We start from the raw sequence: 24,522 nt of genomic DNA, 5'->3' as shown, positions 1-24,522 counted from the left end.
AATTGCATCTTCTTCTAGCATGTAATTAATAAAGGAGTTGCGAAGATACTGAACTTATTGCACTTGTTAGCATTTGTAAGTCTTTATATCCTTTGTATATCTTTACGGAAAAGTGTATATTTCATGTATATTTCAAAAGTGTATATTTCATATTCCAGAGGTGATTGATGGCATGTTTTTAGAACTGTTGAAAGGACACATTCTCTGGAAGTGACAATGTTTCCTTACATTTGTTATACCATGTCAATAGGACTTCTCTGAAGTCTTGTGAAGTGACAGCCTTGGGGGCACGTGTGTACTTCAAGAAAATGATCCTTTCATCCTTAAGTGTCTGTGTCATTAAAAATGCAATTGCAGCTAGTTGTCTGTGCTTTTTGTGTGGGAAGGACATCTGTCAAACATATGGGTTTTGCATCAATGTGTATTAGTTTCTATCACCCTTGCAGATCCCTTCTCATTTTCCCCCTCCCTCTTTTAAATCTGTGCATAGGAACATAGGAAACTGCCATATACTGATTCAGACCATTGGTCTATCTAGCTCAATATTGTCTTCACAGACTGGCAGCGGCTTCTCTTAGGTTGCAGGCAGGAATCTCTCTCAGCCCTATCTTGGAGAAGCCAGGGAGGGAACTAGGAACCTTCTGCTCTTCCCAGAGCGACTCCATCCCCTGAGGGGAATATCTTGCAGTGCTCACACATCAAGTCTCCCATTCAGATGCAACCAGGGCAGAGCCTGCTTAGCTATGGGGACAAGTCATGCTTGCTACCACAAGACCAGCTCTCCTCTCCTAATTTCACATTTAGGAATAACTACTATGATTTAATGGTGATCCGACAGCAAGAGCGCAAGTCCAGTATCAATAGAAGGAAAGCTCTTCTTGGAGACCAACAACAGCCATGCAGCCACTGAAACCCTGATGCTCTTGATTAGTGATGACACTGGGTCGGTTCAGTTGAACAATGGCCCCATCGCATTATCAGGGCAGGGATGCACTGAGTACATACCTACCCTGACGTTACTAAAGGAAGTCCCAGCATACTGTCCTTTAAGTAAGTGTGTGTGTGTGATCTGAATTACCTCTCTACATGCACTACATAGCAGAGGTTTGTAATGCATGTAGAGGGGCAATTTGGATGAAAACCCCTCTAATACAATTAAATGACACTGAGACGTCCTTTATGTTCCAACAGATGAAGCCTCTACTGAAGTCCTCCACACCATTCCTCCTTTCCACTGTCTGCCAGGATAAGTTTTGGAAAGGGGTGCGGAAGGCTGGGGTCTAGCTTTCCTAGGTATGGTCTTCCTGAGCTTTCGCAGAGAGGGAAGGAAAGCTGGTCTTGTGGTAGTGAGCATGAATTGTCCCCTTTGCCAAGCAGACTCCACCTTAGCAGGAAGAGACTCCTGGCTGAAACCTTGGAGAGCAACTACCAGTCAGTATAGATAATACTGAGAAACATGGACCAGCGGTCTTACTCAGTGTAAGGCAGCTTCCTATGTTTCTATGTTCCTAATTTCAGAAAGAACCTGAGCTTTTCATGAGAATTCTCCAAGAAGGTTCAGCTAATTGTGAGGCAAGCCATGGAATCTAGCTCATCATTACTCTTGAACAGTATTAGAGTCTTGCTTAAGGCAGAAAGAAGATTCATGAGGTACAAGGAAAAAGGAGGAAGTTGAGAAATAAGCATAATCACGTAAGGAATAATAATCACTTAAGGAAACTTTGCTTTTTAGAATAGCAAACCAGCAGTTTTCAGAGAGCCATGAAGATTCTCTTGCAAGGCAGTGGCTAAATTACTAGCCAATGAAGGCTAACTCCTGACATAATCCCTGAGGTTACCCAAGTGTCTGGAGCTTGGCAGAGGTCCCTGGTATGACCAACCCTTAGTGGTGCTAGCTTTGGAAGGAGAGAACCAGCCACACTGTAAATCAGATGCAGATTTCAAACTCTTTAATATTACCCTTTTGTTGTTTAAGTAATGGTACCAAGGACTCTGGCAGTTTGTTTGTTTATTTGTTATGTATGTATGTATGTATTTAACATATTTTTATACTGCCCAAAATATACATCTCTGGGTGGTTTACAACAAAGCAAAATAAATGACAACAGAAACGTTAAAATATTAAAACAATTTAAAATTTGAAAACAATATTTTAATACAATGTTAAAATGATTAAAACAGTATTTAATTAAAAGCCTCGGTGAAAAGATGTGTCTTTAAAGACTTTTAAAAAGTTGTCAGAGATGGGGAGGCTCTTATTTCAGCAGGGAATGCATTCCAAAGCTTTAGGGCAGAGGAAAAGGCCTTCAAGACGGAGAAGGCCCATCCCTGCGTAGCCACCGGACGAGCCATTGGCAACTGCAGGCAGACCTCTCCTGATGATCTCAATGGAGGTGTGGTTCATAGCAAAGAAGACACTAAATACCCAGGCCCCAAGCTGTTAAGGGTTTTATAGGTTATAATCAGCACCTTGTATTTTGCTCGGAAAGGTATCGGCAGCCAGTGTAGCTCTTTCAATATGGGAGTAATATGGTTTCTGTGAGATGACCCAGAGACCAACCTGGCTGCCGCATTCTGGACCAACTGTAGTTTCAAGACTACATACAAAGGCAGCCCCACATAGAGCACATTGCAGTAATCCAGTCTGGAGGTTACCAGCATATGTACTACTGTTCTGAGGTCGTTTATCTCAAGAAACAGATGAAGCTGGTGTATCAGCCGTAGCTGATAGAAAGCACTTCTGGCCATTGCCTCAACTTGGGACACCAGGGAGAAGCTTGTATTGAGAAGCACCCCGAGATTGCACACCTGTTCCTTCCTGGGAAGTGTGACCATCCAGAACAGAGGAGAGCTGGTCTTGTGGTAGCAAGCATGACTTGTCCCCTAAAGGAAGCAGGGCCTCTCTTGGTTGCATTTGAATGGGAGACTACATGTGAGATCTGCAAGATAATCCCTTTAAGGGGATGGAGCCACTCTGGGAAGAGCATCTAGGTTCTAAGTTCCCTTTCCGGCATCTCCAAGATAGGGCTGAGAGAGATTCCTGCCTGCAACTTGGAGAAGCTGCTTCCAGTCTCTGTAGACAATACTGAGCTAAATAGATCAATGGTCTGACTTGGTATATGGCAGCTTCCTATGTTCCTATGTAACAGGCAGATCAAACTCATCTTCCGAGTTTCAACCTGCACAATGAGTACCTCTGTACTCATCTGGATTCAGTCTCAGTTTGTTATCCCACATCCAATCCATTGTTATCCCACATCTAGTCCAGTCCACATACTGCCTCCAGACAGGCATTTTGGAGATTATGCCTTCTCCCGATGATGTTGACATGTAGAAATAGATTTGGGTGTCATCAGCAAACTAATAGCACCCATCACCAAATCTCCTGATGATATTTCCCAGTGGTTTTATGTACATGTTAAATAGTATGGACAATATGGAGCCCTGAGAGACACCATACAAATATTCAGATTTTGAAGAACAGTCTTCAAGGGAAGCCTGAGTGGAACCATGGCAAAGCAGTGCCTCACACTCCCAACTCCCTCAGACGCTCCAGAAGAATACTATGGTCAATAGTATCGAAAGCCGCTGAGAGGTCCAAAAGGACCAACAGTGTCACACTTCCTCTGTCAATTCCCAGTTGGAGATCATCCAAAAGCCCGACCAAGGCAGTCTCCACCCCATAGCCCACCCAAAAGCCAGTCTGAAATGGGTCTAGATAATCAGTTTCCCCCAAGACTATCTGGAGCTGGCAAGCCACCACCCTCTCAGTTACCTTGCCCAGCTACGGAAGGTTGGAGACAGGCCTCTAGTTGCTCAAATCTGAGGGATCCAATGCAGGCTTCTTCAGAAGAGGTCTAATTTGCCTCCTTAAGACAAGGAAGTATCCTGCCTTCCCTCAGATTAGCATTTATAATCTCTACAACAACCCCCCTGCCAGATAATATAAACCATGTCAGGCAAGGGTCAAGAAAACAGGTGGTAGGCCACACTGTTCCAGTCAGCTCATCCACATCCTCAGGAGTCACAAACTGGAACTGATCCAGCCTAACCACACAAGAGGAGTCACCGGACACCTCCACATCAGACACTGAAGTAATTGTGGAGACTAAGTAGATGGAGTTGGAGTGGATGAGGTTGAGTCAGTCAATATGTTTTTACTCTTGGGAGTTCTGTGTGTGCACCTCTTTGCAATTTTGAAAATTGTTAGTGTCAGATCAGCTGTGAGCCAGAAGTAAATTACAGAGCAGATGCAGGTCAAATGTGTTCTCTCACTGCCTTCAAGTCAGCTGTGACCTATGCTATTGTGCAGATAAGCCTTTAATTATTTGCTGAAAGAACTGAGAGTCTAGGGGCACAGTCTATTGTCTCCTAGATTGGTCTTCTATACAAATCCCATTCATGTTAATATAATCAGTACATGAGCACTACACTCTTTTGGAAAATTATTAATTATCTAAATTTTAAGAAGACTTCACACATGTGTAATACGCATGTAGTTGTTCAAAACTGCAGTATTAAATTGAGGCTCCTATTATAAAGAGAGGTGTGCATAAAATGCTCCTGGCTTAGTGGCATGCCATTTTGTATTATAGTGTTTCAAAGATTAGTGGATGGAATATTGTCTGACAGTGTGTGGAATTACATCATCTAAATTTAATGCTGTACTTGTAAAGTACAGCATTACTTTACAAGTTCCCTGTATATTAAAATATCTGTATATTACTTGCATAATTAATTTAAATCACTTCTCCTCCCCCCGGCCCAGCCCATTTCTTTCCCCCCACCCGCTTCTCTCCCACATCTGCAGCTTCTGGCTGGTGGGCTGTCCGGCTCATTTCTTCTTCCCCTCTGGATGCTTTCTGGCTGGTGGGCTGGCCAGAAAGCCATCCCACCACCTCACCCCATCACCCACCTCCTCTCACCCACCAATTTCTGGTGGCCAGCCCGGCCTGCCGCCACCTGCTCCCTCCCACTGGCAGCCAGCATCCCTATTTTCTCCCCCATCCCCATAACTATTTGGCAGCTGCTCGCAAACTCTCACGAGAGCTGCCGTGCATGGGATTAGCTACGGGTATGCCTAGGAGAAATAAATATATAGATTGTATATAGATATCCAAATGTTTATATGTATGTATATTTTGGTGAGTGTGAGATTAATGGAGAATCTGCCTGAAACTCACCTTTGTGCACATCAATTGGCACTTGTGAAGAATGTGCTCAAACCAACAGCATTGGCAGGGGCTGTTGGATATTGCCTGGTCAATGTGCATAATTTCCAAAATCTTTTGGGAAACATGCTAAACATCAACAGGGTATTTCATTTATTGGCCAATTAATATGCATATTCTCCACTTGAGGTCTATACACATTCACTGGTCAATGTATGTAATAACCATATTGTCTGATGTAATTTGGGTTGTATGCATATTGACTGGGCAATGTACCAATCTTTGTTGGGGTTTGAATATAAATAAGATTGGCCTTTGATGAAAAGGGCACAGATTTTAAGATTTGTGTGCAGAGGCCTGATCCAGTAAGGGTGATTTCTGCGTGGAAACAGTTTTATATGCATGGATTGCCCTTCTTCATTTCTCTCTTTTTTAGCTGAAGTAGGATGTTCCAGGGTCTAAAAAAACAACCCACCGACATCTAGTACAGGTGCTGTGTACATAGTACTTCTGTGTCCTGTGTGCACTAGGAATGTACATGGAACCGGTTCCGTGAAGTTCCAGGAGGGTGGGGTGGGGTTCCCTTAAGAGGCAGGGAAGGCACTGCCTACCTGCCAGCCCTTGCCCTGCTGCTCTTCCCGTGCCGGTGCTCTCTCCAAAAGTGGGCACGTGGGACAGCAGCATCGCTCTCTGTGCCCCATGTTGTTTCACCATGCAAATGGCCAATGCACGGCATGCGCATGCATCAGCCATTTGCATGGAGATGCAGAATGGGGTGCAGAGAGGAATGCTCCCGCACTTTTGGAGAGAGTGCTGGTTAGGCAGACACTGGTAGGGTGGGGGCTGGCAGATAGGCAGTAACCTCCCTGCCTCTTAAGAGGACCCCCCCCCCACACACACACATTTGAACTGGCTCAGATGCTGGTCCATGAAACCTGTTCGGCACTCCAGAAAAGGAGCGCCGGACCGGTTCTGTGCACATCCCTAGTGTGCACCTACCAAACAGATCACTAATAAATACTCTCAGCTTTGATAGTAGTGATCACCTGCCTTGGGAATGAGGGGACTTGAACTCAAACTCCTTCCTCCCCAATATGAGAGCAATAGTGTCAGAACTGACTGTATCAATCATCTGATTTTGTTGGGTAGAGAAAACCACTAGCTCAAGACTCAGGACTTTTACGTGTTAAATTGTGTGTTTTAATTGTACGTTCTTCCAAACTAAAAGGCTAGAACAGGCTATCCAGTGCAATTAATGAATATAAAGTACCCATCACATCACACATATAGTGTTAACTTGGCAAATGTCATGCTGTCACCTGGTTGAATTCAAATATTTACTGCACCCATATCTAATACTACACCGACCTGGGTCCAATCCAATTTAATTTAAACAATATGCCAATATGTGGGCCATTAAACCTTCTACTAAGCTTCAAGGATTAAATGTATAGGTACTCCTCGAGTTACAAACATCCATCTTAAAAACATCTGTAGGTAAAAGCAAGACTCCATAAAATATTACAGGAAATCTCCAACTTACAAATGCCAACTTCACAAAGATTCAAGTCTTGGGATCTATATGTGTTCTGAGTTATGAAATCCAGCTTACAAATGAACTTTTGGAACACAAACAGTTTGTAAGTTGGGGACACATACTCTCTCTCTTTCTCTTTCTCTCTCTCTCTCTCGTATTATATATAATTTTTCACAATATTATATCAAGCTTTGAAATCTTTGATAGTTTTAAAGTCACGATAACAATTTAAAACATGGCCCTTTTTGTTTCAGTGTTGCCTGTGGCATGCTCAAAGATGCAGGATCAGGATGTAATATAAAATGATTGCATTGAATTTGTTAATTCAAATTAAGCATTCAGTTAATTCCAGAAGAGTCAAAAAGAAGTTTTGTCACTGACTTAAATGGGGGCTGGATTGCATCCTTAGTATCAACAACTTTGCTTCTAAAGATGGAAATGTATATGCTTGAAATAAATATATCCTAAATATTCTGAAACCACAATAAGAATTATCTCCATGTTGTTCTTAATTTCTGGATCTGTTAAGTCCGGTCTTGTAGTTTTTGAGCCTTAAGTTTGGCAAACCTTTAATCAGTTCTGCCTTTTTACATTCCTTCAATTCAGGATTAAAAGATGCGTTTCATTGGATTTAATGGAAGAACCACCATCTAAAAGAATTGTCAGAACTGTTGATTTCTCTTCTCCCTCTTTTATTCCTTTGGGTCTGCCTAGATCATATGGCAGCAATAGAAAAGAAGAGAGAAGGCTTTATGCTCTGTGTGTGGGTGTGTGAAATAAAGAGCATGCCAGATCTCTTGCTAATATAAACTAGCTCAGCTTCATTAATTTGCATTGAGAATAATTCCCTCCCTAAGATAGTCTCCATCATTTTCAGGCTTATCAGAGAAGCATTCTGATACCAGAAAGCAGCATATAATTCTGTCTTCTTCTGTGGCGGGTGGGGTGGGGGTGGGGGAAGTGCAAAAGCCTCAGAACTTTATCCCTTTATAGATACCTTCAGTCCCCAGTGAAAAGCCTTCACACTGAGAACTTGTGCGGACTGAGAAACTGAAAAGAGCTGAAAAGCAGGAATCTCTATGCTACAAACAAAAGATGTGATAATGTAAGTGATATGCTGTTGCCATTACAGAGTAGCAGTAGTTTGTTGGTGCTCTGGTTGCTTTGGCTTCTTTGCAGAGAAGTTTAAGGCAGAGGGTTTCCATAGTTGTTAAGGCAGGGCTGCACAACTTTGGCCTGCCTGCAGATATTGGACTACAACTCCCAACCTACCTGATTATTGTCCACTATTTCTGAGAATTATGGGAGTTGGGGATGGGAACAACAGCCAGAGTTGTTCATCCTGGTTCAAGGACTCTGGACCATGGGGCTGTTAGTTTCCCCACGTTTTCCTTATTCAGCTTGATGCATAGCTGAATAGCAGAAATTGTATACTGTTTTTGATGCCATATAGGCAGCTACCATCTAATAAAATAAATATGAAAGGAAAATTGGGCTATGGTTTCAGCAGGTTAAGAACAGCCCTGCTGGATCAGGCCCAAGGCCTATGTAGTCCAGCATTCTGTTTCACACAGTGGCCCACCAGATGCCTCTGAGAAGCCAAAAGGCAAGCAGCAAGGACATGCTCTCTGTCTTGCTGTTGCTACTCTGCAACTGGTATTTAGAAGCATCTTGCCTCTGAGGCTGGACGTGGCCTATAGCCGCCAGACTTGTAGCCACTGATAGGCCTGTTCTCCATGAATTTGTCTAAGTCCCTTAAAGCAAACAAGCTAGTGCCCATCACCACATCCTGTGGCAAATAATTCATTAGATTATTAGTAATTATGCACTGTGTGAAAAAGTATTTCCTTCTCTTGGTCCTACATTTCCTGGCCATCAGTTTCATGGGATGGCCCCTGGTTCTAGTGTTGTGAGAGAGGGAGAAAATGTTTTCTCTGTCCTCTTTCTTTACTCCATCCATACTTTTATACAGCTCTGTCATGTCTCCCCGTAGTCACATCTTTTTCAAACGAAAAAGCTTCAAATGCTGTAGCCTTGCCTTATATGGAAGGTGCTCCAGGCCCCTGATCATCTTGGTTGCCCTCGTCTGCACCTTTTCCCATTCTACAATGTACTTCTTAAGATACAGTGACCAGAACTGTACACAGTACTCCAAATGTGGCCGTATCATAGATTTGTATAGGGGCATTATAATATTAGCATTTTTATTTTAAATCCTTCATCATGTTCCCTTGCATGGATTTTGCCTTTTTCACAGCTGAGTTGACACTTTCAGTGAGCTGTCCACCACGATCCCAAGATCTCTCTCCTGGTCAGTCACCGACAGCCCAGACCCCATCAGTGTATTTGTGAAGCTGGGTTATTTTACCCCAATATGCATCACTTTACACTTGCTTACATTGAACCGCATCTGCCATTTTTGTCACACAGTTTGGAGAGATCCTTTTGGAGCTCCTCACAATCAGTTTTGGATTTCACTACCCTAAATATTTTAGTGTCATCTGCAAATTCGGCCACTTCACTGGTTACCCCAACTTCTAGATCATTTATTAATAAGTTAAAGAGCACTCATGCCAATATAGCTCAGGCATGCGGTCTACACGCTGGTCATAAACCCACTATACCACATACCATCTAATCACCCACTGAGGCCCCCAACCCCTGGTGGAGAATCCTCTGTGCAAGAAGATATGGGCACATCACTCAAGGAAGGGGTCCTTTCTAAGGGAGCATTCCCGTCTTCCTCATACTGATATCCTCCTTCCCGAAGACCTTCATTCTCCATAACAGGAGAGGAACTGCCAGCCTTGGAGTGGGATGCCTCTATCATATCCCTGAGGGTCTCATCCACATACCTCTGCCTCCCCAAGCATTTCCAGGTCAACCACGTTGGCTTTGCGGGAACGAACTTGTTTCCTGAGAGCCAGGAGCTCTTTGCACCAAACACCCACTCACAACTTCTACCCCTTAAGCAGATAGTTATATATGCAACACTCTGTGCAGTGTTTTCCAACACTGGAAAGCACACACACACTGCTGGCATTCTGCCTTCATAACTGGTTTTATTGGTGTTATGCTTCATAGTGTTTATAACCATTGATATTCAAAACACTGAAATGAATGGAACTACATGGATGGAACTTAAGGGAAATTTTCACACTGGCATTTCACTATATAACCTGTGCCTTCGTAATTGTTGCTCTTTGTGTGCAGTGAAGAGGCGTTAGAAGAAGGGAAGTGACTGACACATTCCATACATGGTGTCATAAAACAGTAAACTTCGAGTTGCATAGCATCTTGTTTTCTATATGCTACAATTATCAGAATTCTAAAATTCAGTCCATCCATGAAGCTGATAATTTCAATTCCCAAACAGGAGTCGAGAAACATTGGCTCTGTTCCCCAGCCAGACAAAATTCTTAACTCGTCAAGCTATGTTGGTACATTACTCATAAGGATTATTATTATTTTTGTTCGTCAGGCATCATTTTCCACTCACCGCAGACAAGTAGACTAGTGGATTTCCTGAGCCCTGTTCCCAAGTAACAGCCAAAATGGATTCTCATGATTGCTGTTGGCATGGTGAGCTGCTGGTCCTGCTGACCTATATCCAGCTGGGCCATGGGCAATTGATAGCATATGCAGAATAACCAGCATTGTGCATGCACTGCTGTTTTGCAGCTTCCTTTTACTAAATAGATACAGTTGGACAGCTTGCTGTTCGTTACTTATAACTATGGCATGTTATTGAGGTAGAAACTGTTTTTGTGCTTTGAGATGCAGTTATTAAATTACTGTAGGTGTAGCTGTTCATGAAAGTGTTAACAAACTAATGCCTATTAGAGAGAGATTGAGAGCATAGCAAGGAAGTATTTAATTAATACATATTCTGCCTTTCTTACACATAGAAAATAAAAAATAGCTAAGAATACTAAATCAATTTTTTAAAAACAGTGCAATTAATTATTTTCTGCTATTGAACCTAACAAAATTAATGAATTGAACAAAAGCCTCTAGCCTGTCATTAGCTTGCAGTCCCCAAAAGCCTGCTATGAATGATGGAGCCAGGGAAGGATTTTCCTCAGCAGCGGTGCAGCAACCCAAAAGGCCCTCACTCTCATAGCAATCTCTCATGCCAAACTTTAAATGGCTGTGGGTAGGAGTGCATGACTTCTAAATGATTTAGGGGTATATGGGAAGAGGTGGCCTTTAGCATATTTGCTAAATGGCCCAGGCCATTTAGGGCTTTAAAGATGAGCATTTACTAGGACTTTGAAAACGGACCAGATGTCAGCCATTGTCCCTGTATGAAACTTAATCCATGAGAGGGAAGGTTGGATCCAGACATGGGGTGTGTGGGTGAGGACATTCTTCACTCTGTGTGTGTTTGCGTGTGTGGCTTCCATATACCACCTGGATTGCCTTGAGGTGGTACAGTCCCCAGCTCACTTCATCTGTACTTCTTCATCTTGCTTATATGAAATGGTCCTGAGCTAATAAATCAATATAATGCTTAGCTGATTTGCTGAAAAGACTGTAATTGTTCTACAGTGAAAAGATGAGTGCAGTTGTGCCCTTTTCTTTCTACAACTTCGTCAGTATGAGTATGTTATGTATGACAGGTGGACAAATTGCATTAACTCATTTTGCAAGTTTTTAGATAATAGGATCTGTTTACAATGTGGCTGACTAATTTACCTTACATGCAGGCACTGCTAAATGTCCATATCTTGCATGTTTATTAGCTATGGGAGTAGGATGTCTCATTTAAATTGCCATAAATTTAATGTACTGAAAACACATAAAAGCTAATCACAACAATTTTCTCTGCCTTTTCATAACCATTAATGCCCTATAAATGAGAGTTTTCAGTTTAATGAAATATATGCTGTGCAATTAGATGTCACATATATTGATTAATTTATTTCCAGACTTTGTGTGCTCTGGACAGATGAAAATAGGTTCATTTGGGATGGTTTTATAGAATCAGCTTCACTTCTTCAGCAAAATATCCGCCTCAGAGTGCATGTCAGGTTAGGCATAGATGAATTCTCAAATGAAGGGAAAAAATGCATGTTGGCCACAATCCAGAGGGCTCCCTTCAGCATGCTCCAGGGCCTGTGTATAACCAGCAGGATAGCTGACTTTTGTTTCATTAAGGGGAAAATAAAACCCCTCAAGAATCCCTGAGATCCAAATGTGAGTGGCCATATCATGCAGGAGACTGCTGTTTGAACAAACATAAGTAAAATCCCTGCTGGGCATGCAGAGTTAGTTCCATGGTTCTCTGGATTGTAGTGATTGATTATAGCAGTCTCATAAGCACATGGTGGGGTTGATGGGAAACAGGAGTCTAGATATTGACTCCATGCCTGCCTTCTTGAACTGAATATCAAAGGACATCCCTGTATTGTTCCAGCTGCTGTGTGTGCCATACAGCCCTCATCTTCAGCTCATGGCCCTGCCAGCACATCCAATGGTCCTATAGACCTGAACAGGCTTCATGGCCTCCACTCTTTTCTTCCTGAAGCAACTGGACTCAGGAAGCTCTGGCTGTCCAGGGCCAAGCTGGTTAAATGCAGGAGTATGATACAGGCAAGGGCACTGAAGGTGCCATCACCTGGAGAAAGGTTTATACTAGTGATACAAATGAGTTTGGTTAAGCTCTTGCTCAGTCAGACTGAGCAAACTACTCCAAGCCTTGTTCTTTTGGTCTCACTCAAGGAAGGACTGCACGCCTCCTTCATTCCCAGCACTAGGGAGCAGCTTAAATGAAAAGTTTGAAATATCCTAAAAATAATCGAAACAGCAGCACCAGAAGAGTCTCAGCATAAAAACTGATAAGATTGAAATCTTTGAGAGATCTCAAAGTGATTTGAGAAAGTGTAAAGCCTGTTTCTAACCTTCCCTTTTTTGGCAAGGTGATAGAGTGTGTGCTGGCGTCCCAGCTGCACTTTCAATGAGCTATCCACTATGACCCCAAGATCTGGGCATGCTATTTCCTAATCATCTCACATTAACCAATTTACATTGTACATTTGAACTGTAGGCAACCCCCCCAACTTTCCATATGTACTGATGCGGGTCTGAACTGTTAGAGACTCAGCTGTGGAAAAGGCCAATTCCATGCTAGGGATAATTAGGAAGGGGATTGAAAATAAGAATGCTAATATTATAATGCCCTTATACAAATCTATAGTGTGGCCACATCTGGAGTACTGCATGTATCTTAGGAAGGACATTGTAGACCTGGAAAAGCTGTAAAAGGGGGCAATCAAGATGATCAGGGGCCTGTAGCATCTTCCTTAAGGCTACAGAATCTGGAGCTTTTTAGTTTGAAAAAGAAGCAACTACAGAGAGACGTTCCAGAGGTGCATACAATTATGCATGGAGTAGAGAGAGTGAACAGAGAAAAAATTATTATTCTTCTCTCACAACACTAGAACCAGATCATCCCATGAAACTGAAGGCTGGAAAATTTAGGACCAACCAAAGGAAGTGCTTATTCACACAGCACATCATTAATCTATGGAATTCTCTGCCACAGGATGTGGTGATGGCCACTAGCTTGCATGGCTTTAAAAGGGGCTTGGACAAATACTTGGAGGCAGGGGCACTGTTAGGCATGGACCTTGGGGCACAGGTCCATGTTCCCACTTTCCTAGAGGGCTCCATGATTTTCCCCAAGGGAAAAAAGGGTCCATTTTATATTTTAGGAATGTCTTGGCCTAGAGTTCTGAAATTTGGCACAGATGTAGAACAGCTTATTAGGACAGATGAGTCAATCTGATCTTATTAAAAAGATCAGTCAATCTGTAGATTTTTTTAATGATTTCTGAATTTTTGTCCAAGTTGATTTTGTATTTAAACTGTGGAGCAAGGGACACACATTGTGTCCTGATTAGTCTGTGAATGGTCAAGAAGCTTTAGGAATCCATTAGGACTTGTGTAGGTGTTTTTTTTGGGGGGGGGGATGCACTCTGGCCCTTATCTATGGGTTTGTGCTGAATGATCAAGTAGATGTATGGATCTTTTAGGAGTTGTGTAGTCCACCCCGCCCGCCACCACCAAATGCACTCTGGCTCGGACCTGTGGGTTTGTGGTGAAATGTATATATACAGAAAGAATGCTTATTATGTGTGTGTATGCTAATTAGGTCCCAAAACTGCTGTTTTTCACACACACACTGACTGTCTTGTCTTTGATCTCCCCTTTTCAGGTGCATCCCTGCAGGTAGACTATCCACCCAGAAAATCATCAAAAATCATTAAGATTTTTTGTAACATCCTGAGCACTCACTCATAGTGATCAATTTAGTAGGGGTGTGCACGGAACAGGTTTGGCTGGTTTAGTTTTAATCCAAATTGGATTCGAACCAGCCCAGCCCAGTTCCATGTCTGCCCAAACAGGGTCCATTCTGGCCTGGCCATCAAACCGGGCTGAATCGGTTTGGGGGATATACTTATGAAGGAGAATCTGGCAAAGATCCCCCTTTAGAAGTAAAGCAGCAGCAGGGCTTTTCCGTTGTGGTGGTGGGGAGAGGGGGGAAAAGCTGCTCACACTGGCTGCTCGACTCTGCTCGCCTTACCAGCCATGTTGCACTTGCCCTCCCTTCCTTTACTGAGCTGCTGGCTTAGTGGCAGATCAGTTCTGACCTCTGTTCATGCATGGAGGCCATTTTTGTTACTTCCATGCATGTTTGGAGGGGAGTGATTTGCATGGTGACACAAATGGCCGCAATTCATGCACAGAGGTTATGAAAATGGCCTCCATGCATGTGTGGATGCCAGAACCAAGCCACTGTCGAGTTGTCAGCTTGGTAAAGGAGGGGATAGTGCACACTGCAAGCGCGGCAAGGCCAGGAAGGCAAAGGGCCAGGAGTAATCAGCTTTTTTTGCCTCTCACCGCTGCCACCTTGGGATTACCCCCATTTGTCCAAAACTGGTTCACCTGAACTGGGCCTAGTTCAGTTCAATCACGGACAGAACTTTTCAACAGGTCCTGGTTTGAAGTGAATTGGTTCAATGAACCATTGGTTCGACAAAACGGGACGAACCATTTGTGCACATCCCTACAAGTCAGCTAAACTGACAATAACCAAGTTGCTGACATCTTCAAGGCTTGCAAAGAGAGAGATAGGAGTGCTATTTAGGAAGGGCAGTGAAGGTGGGGACTGCTGATTCAGGCCACTTGTTACGTTCCCCAACTAATTTTTCTGGCCAGTTTGCCCGAACCTAAGGGGTATATTTGTGGGCCAAATGGGCTGTAACCCAAAGTTTGTCTTTTAAAAAGCCAAACCTGCCTTAAACAACGAAATGGGCCTATGTATGCCAAAGATACCAGGGTTGCAGATCTGATCTAACTATCTGAAGAGTTCCCCCTCATTTTATTGAACCTCCTCCTGCCAAACCTAGTAACCCCTATCTCAGTATATGGCAGCTTCCTATGTTCCCTCCAAAAGTATCTTTCTTCCTCTTGCCAAATGTAATAGCCCATGTCTTCCCTCAAAGGTGTCCTCTTCTCTGCCAAATGTAATAACCCCTTATGCCCCATAAAATGTAAGTGAGGGGTTGCTCCTCAAGCTTTCAATTTGTCTGCACGGTCTGCTCTCCTGAAAGTTATAATTCCTTTTTCTTTAAAAAGCCATGTGTGCTCTTCCCTCCATTACCGAGCTGCCGACTGAACGTTGGCTCGGTACTTTTTTATAATAAGCATTACTATTGCTATAGTTATTATAAGGTAGTAAAAATGAATCACAACAAATCCTCTTAAAGTACACAGGGTTTGTCTAATTTAATCTTGAATAAATCGAAGACAAATCTTGCCATCCTCTCACTGAAACTGAAATGGCATCGTGGATGAATGAATTTTGACATGCAAAACTCTACAGGTAAATGAATTTTATGAGGGTTGTGCAGCTTTGGCTCAGTCCACATGAGCAAGAACAACAGGTTAGAACTGCTTCTTTCTGCTGTCCATGAAGCTCATTTCTGTATGGAAAATTGGGTTTTATTGGCAGAATTAAATGTGCAGAAGGAGAATGACCTAAAAGGATAGCTCTTTAATAACAAGAAATCTTCATGCAGCTGAGCACATTTACATGTTTACAATTAAAATACATATTTTTCATGGTATGTCTGTTGGTACATTGTGTTCTAAAGCCTCTTTATTTTATGATATCTGTATGGAGAAGCATTTCTCATATAATACACCCCTGAGAAATGTCTGTTTACATACTTCAATGCTAGTATTATTCTAATAGAGATTTTATTTGAGCATAGTATGTAAATATTCATGAGGCTTGGTGAGTACTGGGTAAGCTGATGATACCATATTCCTCCTTGTGGGGTATTAATGTATTATATAACGTTCCCCTCCCAAAAAACCCCCACCCTAAAACCAGATGGCTGGGTATTAAATGTAAGTGGCAACAAGCTTGGAGAGTTGTAATGCAATCATGTACCATATACCCATCTCAAATGTAATGACCAAAAAAGGCAAGATACACTTAGCTAAATATAGCTTGTTCCTTTAACAACTCTGTGTTTTTCTCCTGGAACATTCATTGGAACAATGATTTTCCTCTTTGAATTAAAAACATATTCCACATCCTCTTTGCTCTGAAGCAAAAAACTAGATGCAGATTAAAAAGAATCCAGTCAACCAGTCCAGTTGGCATTTATTCCCTGGAGGAGGAGAGAAATAATACTGTCAAAGCATGTAAAGGAAAAGCTAGAGTTAGTCAGATTAGGCACCAGGGATTTAGCATGTCTGTCTGCATGAGTGTAGGAAGAATAGTGATAAACTTTTCTTGATCTTACTGAGCTGTACTTAGCACACTTTTAAGTATTTAATAAAAAAAATATTGTGCAAAAATATAGTGGGGGGGAAACCCCAGTTGCATCAGTTTACAAAGAGACTTGACACAAAACGATAGAGACATGGGGCCAGTTCAGATGAACATCCCATGAAGGGAGGATGCCATGTTCTTAGGTACAGATGTGCATGTAACCAAAATAGTTAAGGCACTGCATTCTGGGAGATGTAGTCTGTCAGCACAGGAAAGGCACCAGATTTGGGAGACTGAATGATGTTGCAGCAGTTGTGTATGTTTTGGTTTCAAGAATAAAGGTTGTTTTGGGGTGTTGTGGCTTAGTTACCTCTACAAAGCAGAATGGGAATAAGAAGGTTTACAATAATTCTGGTATGCTTGTTTTGCATAAGAACTAGGGATGGTAAAAGCTCTTTGTAACATTATTCACAGCTTTCAGTTGAAATTGGGAGGGCTACAGGAGCACGATGAAAGATTCCCTTAAACAAAAGCTCTCCACCTTACATTTCTGTGATTGCCATCTCTTTCACAGTCCTAGCAGTGGCCCCATATATTTCCTCCCATGATTCCACACTAGAGTAAGAGCAAAAACATTGTCTTCACTCTGATTGGCTTCAGAATTGCATTACACGATGACAAAGAACACTGGCGTTCTGCCATCCCCTGAAAATGCCCTGCAACTTTTAACCCTGCAAATGGGATGGAAAAATTTGGGGAGGGGGCATTTTGGCTCAATCCTTACCTACTTCAAATTCAGTCAGTAGAAGAGAGTGTTTTATATGGGTCAAGTCAAGTCAAGTCAAGTTTTATTTATGGTCCTAGACCAAACAATCCATGCATACAAATAGCAGAACAATTTATTAAAAACTCTATAGGTTCTCATTATACATCTTAAAAGCAAGATAACAAAATTTGGCTACAGAGTTAAAATTAAAAACAGTTTCATCAGAGAGTAAGAATTTAACAAGTTGTTCAGCAGATCAGTCTGTCTGTTTACAGACCAAAGGTAGAATTAAGTGCTCCCTCGATTGCCTATGTATTTTACAGGATAATAGAATATGCTCAATAGATTCTATTTCCCCATGGGTCCTGATCTCACAGTCCTAATGTATTCATTAATCCCACTGAGAATAGATCCCTTGTGGCAAGGGCTGTAATGATGCTGTGGCAGGTTCCTGGTCTGTGCTTTCTTGTGAAGAAGACTCTGTACATTAGAGTAGGGACCGTTGGTCAGTTGTACAGTACTACATTTCCACATGTAAGTTTCATTTCCAGAGCAGTTCTAGTGCTGGATTAGATGGACCAATAGTTTTATTATGTTCTTAATTTTATGTCACAGGATGTGGCAATGGCCACCAGGTTGGATTGCTTTAAAAGGGCAATTTTATGGAGGACAAGTCTATCAATGGCTCCTAGACTCAATAGCTATATGCAGTGTCCAGGTTTAGAGGAAGTATGAACACCAATTGTAGGGGAGCAATGGAAGAAGAGGGGCATGTATTCATCTCCTGCTGTGGTTTTCTTAGAGGCATCTGGTGATAGTTCACTGTGAGAAACAGAAAACTAGATAGACCTTGGGGCCTGGTTCAGCAAAGATCTTCTTATGTTCTAAGTTTGTACAGTGTTGGTTGTATTTGTATTTACTAGCTTGACAGCATAAAGTTTAAATGTGGATAAGCTTTGAAGGCAGAAAGGATAAGGTTCTCAGCCATTTACCCAGATTATGATCAGCACTTACATCATTATTCATGTACATATCTCTTGCTTTATTTTTCCCCACTGCATCTAGCAAACCAGTCCACATGTGAATAGCTTGCACATCCTGTACACAGGCTACCATTGTTGGGGTGGCAGATGCGTATTAATGGTCTCATGCAGCACTTTGACCAGCAACAATGTTTGTAGATTGTTGTGAGGGATTCTTGGCACTTCCAGATTAATTCTCCTTTAAGAGGTGACCAATGGTATTTAAATCCAAAAGTGTCGTCTGAAGGCTGGAGCTTGAAGTTTCTGTCTGAAACCGTAGTTGAGAGCAGGAAGCTCCTCCCTCTCTCCTCTAGTTGGCTACCGCGGCTTTCCTTCATGCAAAGGAGGAAGCTCGCACAGGCAATTCCTCTCTCCTTTCAGTCTCCCAGATTGGGATTGTCTGGGAGCGTGGTGGTGGTGGGGGAATGGGGGCAAACTGTGGGTCCGTTAGACCCACAGTTTGCTGTTATGTGTGTGAAGGGGACCTGTTGCAGCAACCATTCAAAAAGAAAGGGAGTAGAGATGTCCAAGAAAATATGCAAAAACAGTGTGAAAGGAGGCAAGCTAAGGTTGCACACATTAGCATGTGAAAATGAAAATAGCCTTGCACTCATGGCCTGAATTCTTGCATGGTTACAGATGTGGTACCATTAGAGCTCATCAGCTGGCTGTATAAGGTTTCACACTCTTCCTTTTGATATGCACCAGCAGTTCTCTTGTATCTGCGCCAGACTTCCCTTCATTACTTCCTCTCCTCTGCTGAACTTGCAAATGAGGACCAAACTACATGTGATGCAGATCTGTCAACAGGCCTTCCCATGGTTTTTAAATGTTAATAGCAGCTACTGAGAAAGCAGTTTGGATCTAAATGACAGCACTGATGGCAAGGCGTTTTATCCTCCCTCATTTTTAATTTGAAGATTTGGGAACTGTAATCACAGGGTTCTCATATTCATTAATACAGAAGTGTCCATAAAAATAAGCTAAATTAAATTTTGTGATTGGAGATAAGGACCACAATGAAAAGTCTATCGTGCAAAGAAAAGTCTGCTGTTTTCTTCTGAAGAAGGAAGTTCTCCACATATTCACAGGGATTCCTTACTGCATTAGAAGAGTATTTTCCAGCTCCTGAAAGTGAACGGGGAAGCCCCTACATGCACTGATTGTAACATGTTGCATTGCCTTGCTACTGGAATGCAGTCTTGAACTCGTTCTGTATAATCCCACTGCAGTAAATACAGTTTTAGAGAATGCGAGCCATAATCTGACTGTCCCTCCCCATAATTTTAATAACAGGACTTTAAAAAAGGAAACCGCATAAGTGTAATTCGAGTGTGTAATGTGTGCTACAACAATACACACCTGTGTGTTTTTCTTATTTGTGCACACATACTTTGTTGCCTAGAGTAACTTACATGACATTTAGAAGCCTACAAAAAGTGGAAAAGATCTTCAGAGTTGGGAATTTGACAGCACTATTGCAGAAGAGTGTTGGATTCATTGGTGAAGACTTTGGCAAGCAGGAGAAGAGAAATGGGTACACTTAATCAGGGTTTGGGTTCTAACGAAGCGGGACTGCTTGCTTTACCTTGATCACCGCTATCAGTCACTTTTAATATAATTTAATATAATATGAGTCTTGTATGACTTAATTTTTAACTGCACAAATATTCTTTAACTGCACGTTTCCCCCCTTCTTCTTTTTTGGAACTGCACATTTCTTGCCCATTTGCCCATTTAAAAAACAAACAAACCTGCTTAGTAGAATCAGAATGTAAGTGTTGTAACTCTGTGTTCCTTTAACATTTAATTGTTTCATCTTAACATGGTGTGGCATAGTATCTAAGAAATGGAGTTGTGAATCAGGAAGTCCTTGAGTCTTCCATGAACTCACAAGTGGCTTTAGACAAGCCATTCTCTTGCAGCCCCAGGCCCCAGGAAATTCAAGAACAATACTCACTTAATTTACAGAGCCGTTGTAAGAATTACAATAAAAGACCAGAGAAACACTTTGAACACCTGAAATATTATACAAATGTGAATCTGAACTCAGGACCTGTATTTTGCCAGTCCATTCTATATATCAGGGTTGCATGACATCTTTGAGCAAATGCTGGGGAACTGCACCCCAAAACATTCTTCTTGCACTGATGCCTGCCCTGCTATTGTGCCCTTTATATGTTTCCCCCTCATTCCTGCTGATGCTCCTCTCAGTTCCAGCATGACTGGAGCCTCCATTTTAATGCTTCCACATTGTCTCCAAAGTAGTATGTCTCTTGAGCGATGCTGTATTGAGAGCAAATTTAATTATGGGATAATTAAATTAAAATGATGACTTCATCCATCATTTGTTGCTGAGAGCTGCTGTCTCTCATTGCCAGGCAAACCCACCATGGCCAACCCATGGTGTTGACAAAAACATCACTGCTGGTGCCCACTACTATTTCCTCTGATGGATGAGGTGAGCCAACATAGGAGGGGTCACCAGAGTGAACTTTGGTCAGGGTCCCCTCAAACCTAAAGCTGGTCCTACTGTATATAATAAACTTGTCAAAAAAAAATAATAATTCATTTTTAAAGGAATTTTTTTAAAAAACCCTCAAACTTCAGATTTTATTTCTTATATTCATCTTCATAATGGTGACGGTTGCCAGCCACTTTCCCCTGCAAATAAACAAATGACTATTAAGAAGCAAAAATCAATTCCATTTATCAGAATGTCACTTTAAAATTGAGAAGGGGATATAGGATAGCTCCTCATATTTGGCCTAGGGTCTTTGTTGCAACAGATTGGATCTTGATGTGTGTTCCCCCCCCCACCCGATTTGCTTTTGGCACTTAATTAGCAGAAGTAAATTAACTTGGATCATTAGAGCATTGAAATCACATTTCTGAAAGTTAACCTACAATTAAATGAGAGTTTGCCAACCCAGAGCCAGTCCAGATGCACTCCTCTTTTAATTGTGTCAGGAAGACAAGAGAATATCTTCCAGAAATAGTAAACAGGAAAGACCAATTGTGAACTATTTGTTTTAATTGACCATGTAAAGAAAGAAATGGTCTTGTTTCAGGGTCTAGATTAGGCTGGTTGGATTAGGCCATCATCTGGATTGGATCAAATTTAAAAGCATGGAGTCACTTTGCCTGCTGATGAATAGTTTGACATAATACTCATTGATCACCATCCAACAAAGAAGTAAGCATGCTTAAGCTAATTTATTTCAGTGTGCATGATGACCATCATATGCTCTTCCCTTTATAATAATGGCAGTGAGGCCATTTCCATTGGGCTTGAGAGTTGGTCAGGCATAAATATTAGAATGAACGAATAAAAAATATTGATATACTGCTTCTCAACAAAAGTTATCAAAGTGTTTTACAAAGAAAGAAAGAAAGAAAGAAAGAAAGAAAGAAAGAAAGAAAGAAGGCTCCCTGTCCCAAAAGGGCTCACAATCTAAAAGAAACATAGTGCAGCCACCAGCAACAATCACTGGAGGGCTGCTGTACTGGAGATAGATCGGGATAGTTAAATAATAATTAAATTAATAGGGTAATTTTGATTTCCTGTACTGTTCCCCTACTGGGCAATGGCAAACACAAAATATTGGACTAAATGCTACTGAGCTAAATGCTGAGGATCACTCTTATTCAGTATGGAGCAATCTTTGTGGTTGATCAAAATGATCTTGTTTAAAGATATAGAAATGGGAACATCAAATATAGAACTCTCGGGGCTTGTTAACTCTGTACCCGCTCTTTTTCAGTGGCTGTATATAGTTGCAACAGGGCTTCTAGTTGTATCTACCTAATGACTATATTTTTGTTCATGTGGTTAAGAATGTGGAAAAGAAAAAATTCAGTATCTCTAACAAGCCAGGTTTCATACAATAAAGTAAGTTAAGGCTATTTTTGCGATAATGGAAACATATTCTAAGTCACTTTATACTACTCGAGTTACATTTTCAAATTCTGGTTTCCTTCACAAACCCTTTCCTTCCTATGCAATCACCCATATAATGTACCCTTGATTATGAACATGCTGTGACTCAGTGTAACTTGCAACATTGCATTAGGAGTCCGTAGTATTGGGGCAGAAGCACAGTTGAACCAGAAACATGGCTGGAGGCAAACCAAGCCTGAGAAAGGAGAACACTGAAGCAGAGATTAAGGCCAGAGGAATGGTCAGCAACAGTCATAGAATAATAAAAATGGAGGAGGATGCCAAGAACTGGAATTGCAAGGAGCTAAACTGAAGACTCACCAGGGCAGTAGACATGATAGCTCCTAAGCATCCCTTCCAACTTGCTGTAAGAGAGGCCCCCTTAGTACCCAGAGGAGCTATGGGGGCTTAACAGTAATATGGGTGACTGGAATGCAAGTGGAGGAGAACTCTGCTCAAATTTGATTGAATTATAGAGCCCATTTGAAGATTTTTGCAGCAGTGGTGCATGCAGCAACCAATTCTGGTCTGTGCACATTGCGTCTGCAGAATCACATTCAAAAGAGATATCCCGAGAATCTCTTAGGAGAGGAGAGCTGGTCTTGTGGTAGCAAGCATGACTTGTCCCCTTAGCTAAGCAGGGTCTGCCCTGGTTGCATTTCAATGGGAGACTAGAAGTGTGAGCACTGTAAGATATTCCCCTTAGCGGATGGAATTGCTCTGGGAAGAGCAGAAGGTTTCAAGTTCCTTCCCTGGCATCTCCAAGGCCATTGCCAGTCTGTGAAGACAATACAGAGCTAGATAGACCAATGGTCTGACTCAGTATGTGACAGCTTCCTATGTTCCTATGAGTTATCCCAGAGTTATAAATTATGAGGAGTTGCAGATAAAATATCCTGTATTCAGGCCAACTTGGACTCCACGATTTTGACAAAGTCTATTAAGGGGGTGTCCAGCTTTCCTTCTTGCAGTATTCAATTGGATCACATTCAATGTGTGATTCCTGAGGATGTGGACAAACTGCTTGCAGATGCAGCCTATCACCTGTTATCTGGATCCTTACCTGACTTGGCTGATTCTATGTAGCAGGGAAGTTGTTGGAGGTGTCCTAGTTAATATCATTAAGGTATCATTCAGGGAGGATAGGATATTATGTTTACACCTGTAAATGCAAGTCTGCAGACAGTCTGCTAAGCCTAAGCAAATAAACAGGGTTCAATGGTTACAACTGTTTCTCAAGAAGCCTTCCCTAGTGTCATGAGAGCTCAGAGGAAGGCAGCTATTATGGGCTAAGACTACTTTATTGTGTAACTGGAAGTTCAACAAGAAGTATAGGCAGGAAGAAGGAAGTGCCACCTACTGGCTGGCCATATTACAACACAATTCTACACATATTTCCCCTTTCTTAAACCAACAACAACAATTATTATTAAACAGTATATCTTAACAGTTGGAAATTTGTAGGTCTATTACTCTTCTTGAAACTTTAGGGGTTTCTGGATAATTTGACCAGAACAAGTAGTGAATGGAGCACTGGTATCAATGTCATTTTTGGTGGCTGGCCCTGGCATAGTCCCTATAGAGTAACTTGGGGTTGCAGATGCTGTTTCCTCATCTGAAGGTTGTACATTCTCAGATATGTATTTTTAATATATGCTTGTATTTTATAGATTTTAAATTTGGTTTGTTTTTATATTTTTAGCTTAATATTCTTATTGTCATTTTATTGTATGTTTTTTAACTTTTTAAACTGCCTTGAGATTGTTTTTAATGAAAGGCGGTATATAAATTCAACAATAAATAAAAATAAATATGACAAGGAGATATCTGCGATCTCTGCTAAATGTTCCATTATCCGTCTCGACTGAACATGGTCTGGGTGTTTCTCTCCTCTCTTCAACTGAGGTGCCAGGCCAGGGGAGAGCATAACATTGGGCCCCATAGAGACCAGCTCTGGCCTGTGAGGACCGTTGGGGCAGCCCCTCCCCCACCTTCCCAGAGGTATGGAAAGACCAGTGTGCCCTGAGAGGAAGGCAAGAAAGGAGGCACCCAGGCCAGGGAGCTCTTGTCCTCAGCTCCTGAAAAGACCAACAGCCTGAGACAAACTTTTATTAACATTCTGTAATTTGCTTCTTTTAATATTGTAAACTGCTTTGGGTGCCTTTGTCAAGGCAGAAAGGTGGTATAAAAATGTAGTAAGTAATAATAATAACAACAACTGTAGCAGGAGTCTGCCATGACTTTTCTCCATCATGTTTTATATAGACTCTGTTTCCAGGCTCTAAGTTTAGTAGTG

General features: G+C 41.8%; 1 protein-coding gene and 1 long non-coding RNA gene across 9 annotated transcripts in view; both read left to right on the top strand.

Moving 5' to 3' along the window:
• GPM6A (glycoprotein M6A) overlaps positions 1-24,522 on the top strand; it is a 313,262-nt gene that overhangs the window by 238,839 nt on the left and 49,901 nt on the right. The window contains exon 1 of one of the 8 annotated variants that reach the window (XM_053251766.1): positions 24,240-24,347. The exons of the other annotated variants lie outside the window; for them this stretch is intronic. The gene's annotated coding sequence lies outside the window, so the exon portion shown is untranslated. Of the gene's footprint in view, positions 1-24,239; positions 24,348-24,522 lie in introns of those variants that run through there. 8 annotated transcript variants of the gene reach the window in all.
• Positions 1,625-10,259, top strand: LOC128325900 (uncharacterized). Its single transcript, XR_008307720.1, has 3 exons — positions 1,625-1,692; positions 7,702-7,813; positions 10,190-10,259. It is a non-coding gene; the product is annotated as an uncharacterized LOC128325900 (long non-coding RNA).

The sequence above is a fragment of the Hemicordylus capensis genome, chromosome 5 (genome assembly GCF_027244095.1).
Source record: "Hemicordylus capensis ecotype Gifberg chromosome 5, rHemCap1.1.pri, whole genome shotgun sequence".
Taxonomy (NCBI): Eukaryota; Metazoa; Chordata; class Lepidosauria; order Squamata; family Cordylidae; genus Hemicordylus; species Hemicordylus capensis.
This window is presented reverse-complemented; position numbering and strand designations above follow the sequence as displayed.